At 47.7% G+C, this 4,450-nt stretch overlaps 1 pseudogene; it reads right to left on the bottom strand.

The window, feature by feature from the left end:
- Positions 1 to 638: 638 nt before the first annotated feature.
- LOC135529979 (centriolar coiled-coil protein of 110 kDa-like) lies at positions 639 to 4,387 on the bottom strand (annotated as a pseudogene).
- Positions 4,388 to 4,450: the final 63 nt, after the last annotated feature.

Genomic DNA, 4,450 nt, shown 5'->3' with positions numbered 1-4,450 from the left:
TTTTGCACGCCCAATTTTTCAATTTTGATTTGTTAAAAAGTTTGAAATATCCAATAAATGTCGTTCCACTTCATGATTGTGTCCCACTTGTTGTTGATTCTTCACAAAAAAATACAGTTTTATATCTTTATGTTTGAAGCCTGAAATGTGGCAAAAGGTTGCAAAGTTCAAGGGGGCCGAATACTTTTGCAAGGCACTGTATGAACATTGCATTCCAGTTAAACAATTAAACAATGGATATATAGTGTATAGTAATTATTTTTTAAATAATTTTAATACACACTTAAAATCTACAAATTAAAAATTGTGAAGGTACCTAAAAGTTATCATTTGTGGCGATAAAACACAAATGTGAAAAATTGTGGATATAGCGTTTTGTAAATAAACTTAATTTGTCTCTGCCAAGCTGCGGCCTTAGGGTCAAGCTCTGCTTTAAAAAAGTTAAATGATGTTTTGTCTAAGGTCACTTTTCTAAGGGACTTTACACTTCTTTTTGTGATTTATTACTGTGAGAGTGACAAAGTTTAAGTCCTTCTGTTATGATTGGCCTATTTGTGTGACTGACAGTTAAAAGTCCCACTCAGTGTGTTGTGGTTGGTCCAAGTCTGTGATTGAAAGGTGAAAGTCAGTCAGGTTACCATTTCTCGTAGCTTCTTCTCTGTGCGGACCTCTCTGTCCAGCTGCAGCAGAGCCAGCCTCTCCTCCAGGGGCATCTCAAAGAAGATGTCATGGATGTCATATCGAGCCGCACGCAACTGAAGGAGGGGATACACATACAATATAATCAATACTCGTAGTCATCCGGTTCCACTTTCTGTGTGTGTGTGTGTGTGTGTGTGTGTGTGTGTGTGTGTGTGTGTGTGTGTGTGTATGTGTGTGCGTGTTTGTCTCTCTCTTTCTCTCTGAGTGTTACCTGTGCCCTGACTCTCTCCTGCAGAGACAGGTCCTGTGCTGAGAATGGATCCTCTCTTCTGTGGAGCTTCAGTCTGGAGCGAGCAGATGAACTCTTGTGTGTCCTAAAACCATACCATTGAAATAATTAATTAATAAAGGTGATCGTCTTTAAATCAGTCAAAGTTCAATATCACTGTGTTTCAGTTCCATTATGATTCAGTTGCTATTCCCTTACATACCTACACTGTATAGTAGTATATACATCTACACTGTGTATACGTGTGTGTTTCTGTGTGCAGATATAAGAGTGTTCTCACCTGAATGGTCTGGCGCAGCTGTTTCACCTTCTCTGTCTGGAGCAGTCTGCGGGTGAGGAACCCACAACTGATGGCTCCCAGACGACACAGCGCCCTCTGCTGTTCAACTGTCACAACCTGAGTGAGGACCCGGTAGCATAGTACAGGACGAGACACATGGAAATTAACACACTATTGTATTATATTAAATATATTTTATGATAAAACAATGAAACACACATATACATCGAACATGATTCTGGAAATGGAGACACAAGAGGTAGCACCAACAGTTGGAAACCACACACATATACTGTATGTAGAAGCACACGCATGCACACAAACGCACAAGCACCTGACTGAGCCTTCCCCGGGGCTTGCTGGCCCCCCAGGTGGGCCCCCACAGGTAGACAGGAGGCTGCATGGAGGGAGAGGGAGCACTGGAGCTCAGTGGAGAGGAGAAACCTGGAGAGAGAGAGAGGAAAGAAACCTTTTTACACATTACATTCACACAGAAACAGGTAAATAGGCAATAAACAACTCACGTTACCAAGATGGCTTTACATTTCTGAGACCTACAGGGGAACCATTGTTGCAGTATATGCATTTATTGTGTCAACAGTTAGGTCTGTATTTTATTGATGAATTTGCACATAAAAAAAAAATACAATATGAAGATGAGAATCAAAAGACAAAATGTACAAGCTGAGAGAGGTAAAAAACGAAAAATGCCATAAGGGTTTTGTAAAGCACCTCCCTATTTCAAATAGTAATAGCAAAAATAGTTATATTTCCCATGCTTCAACCCAATGACATTTACCAAGGTAATGGTTTGTGTGTGTGAGTTATTCTTCCATGCCACAGGCCACCTACCCATGCTGTGTACACTGTGTCTAGGTGACCTATCAGTAGCACTCAGGGTGGGGCTAAGTCCAGGGCAGGAAGGGCTGAGTCCACCGTCCCCACTCAGGAGCCGGCCACACCCCTGCTCTCTCAGCCTCTTCCCCTTCTCATCCAACTCCTAATAAAGACACAGAGAAACACACATACACACACACACACACACACACACACACACACACACACACACAGGAGCGTTGTCCCGTGACGGATGTGTAGTATTGGGGATTGAACAGTCACTTCTCTACAGCAGCCAAACAATACACTTTGCAAATGCTAACATATTCAAACTTATGGAACTTAAAGCCACATTCTGGGATTCAAAAACACTTGTTTTGGTATACAGCTGAGGGGTGAGGCTAGGGAAATGTAACCCCTCTCAAATTCATACTACACAGAGCTCTAGATGCAAGGACTGACAGGCCATAACATCAAGAAACAGCTTCCCAAATCCCAGACTGTAGCTTTAAAGTTCAATTATCTATTGTGACATTCTGTCTGCAAACACTATACTGTATATAATATCACAAACTAGGAAGGAATGCTGATAGTTGTGGAAGAATAGTGACAAATGTGGCTTTTGATACATTGAGCAGGGTCAACATGCTGTGGTTCCATGTCCTGACCTGACAGAGGCTGTTGTTCTCTCTTCTGTTCAGCCATGAGAAGAGACATCTGCAGGGCATGCTCCTCCTCGACGCCTCTGCATCTCCTCCAGAGCACTCACTCGCTCTCCTCCAGAGCACTCACACGTCGCTGGGTCTCCTCTGAAACACACACACACAAAAAAAAGAAAAGACACATAAACGCACGACGGTCGTACACATACACACACATGCCACACACACACACATGCATGAACGCACACACACACACAATTATTTTCAGTGATTGCACGAAAAGTAGTGGACTTTACATTCAAGACAAATTAATCACAGAGTACAGACTGCCTGTATAGTTTTCTTCATAACATTCTCTTATATCATACACACTACGTTACAACGATCTCTCTCTCTCACCTGTCTTACTGTCCTGCTCCTCTAGGGAAGAGCTGGGTGTGATCCGTCCATCATGGGGCCCTGAGGCCTCTCAGGATCCAGCCTCATCTGGCAAGGAGAGGTCAGGGGTCAAGGGTCTCACGTGGGGCCGTAGCAGCGTTGCCGAGGGTTCTCCACCTCATAGGACTGATTCAGGGGACCGCAGGGGCTCCTGCGGCACCGAGGGCCAAATGAGGCCTCCCCCCATGAGCGTGGGAGCCTCTCTGGCTGTGGTCCCAGCCACCAGGTCCTGGCCAGAATGGGAGGGTGGGCTGGCTGTCTAGGGTGTGGCAGCGCCGAGCCCGGAGCTGATGATGTCCTGATGCCCATGTGAACCAGTTCCGGAGGTACTGACTGGGCTGCAGCTCTTCTCCTGGACCGGGCTGGTGCCACACTGGCTGCCACGACGACTACTACCGTCACTGACACCTGACCCCCGTTCCGGTGACCTCATCACCCCTGTCGCCATGACAACGGTGCTCTCCTGGTGCCTCCCCACTAGCCCTCTGGGGATGAGGTCGGCCGAGCCAATGGGGAAGGAGATCAGGATGTTACCAGTGGACACTGGACGTGGTCGGCGGCGGTGGGGCGGGGACTCATGCTGGGTTCAGGGCTGGGCAGGAGGGCGTAAGGGTCGGGGAGGCCAGATGAGAGGCAGCTAAACCGAGAGTCATATGGGTCACACACAGCCTGGTACTGGGCTTGAGCTTGGCCAGGATACTGACTCTGGTGATGGATGTGGGCCTGGGTCTGAGGTGGGTTTAGTGGACTGTGGCGCAGGCTGTAGCCCTGTTCAGGTTTCATCTCTCCCAGAGGACCGCGGCTCTCGTTCTCCTTGTCAGAGAGGCTCTCCGCAGACGGGGTGGTGGAAGTGACCCTGCCGATGACCTTTGACCCCCTCTGGGCCTGCTCTCTCTCCACATACTCTCTCGACCTCCTCAGAAGGCTCTGGAAACTCACATCCTGACCGCCCCCTATCTCCTCCTCTCCCCTCCTCATCTCCTCCTCAACCTCCCACCTCTCCTCCTCTACCTGCTTCTCTCTCTCCTCTGCCCTGTACCCATTCAGGACTATGGGGGACTCAGGTGGAGGGGTGGTGGGCCGATCTGTAATGTGTAGCCCAACCACACCACCGCCCCTGGGTAGCCCAGGGGAGTCTGTCACCAGGGTGTAGCCATTCACTGTCTCAGGTTTTGGGGAAAGGCAATATGGCGGAGTTGGTAGATCCATTTTACCCTCCATCTCTGGTACTTTGTCCACCTGTAGTAAGAGAGGCAGAGAGAAGAGGGGAATTAACACAAATAATCAGATATGGGCTGCGTC

The sequence above is a fragment of the Oncorhynchus masou genome, unplaced genomic scaffold (genome assembly GCF_036934945.1).
Source record: "Oncorhynchus masou masou isolate Uvic2021 unplaced genomic scaffold, UVic_Omas_1.1 unplaced_scaffold_12256, whole genome shotgun sequence".
Lineage (NCBI taxonomy): Eukaryota > Metazoa > Chordata > Actinopteri > Salmoniformes > Salmonidae > Oncorhynchus > Oncorhynchus masou.
The sequence above is the reverse complement of the archived record's forward strand: the minus strand, read 5'-3'. Positions and strand labels throughout refer to the sequence as shown.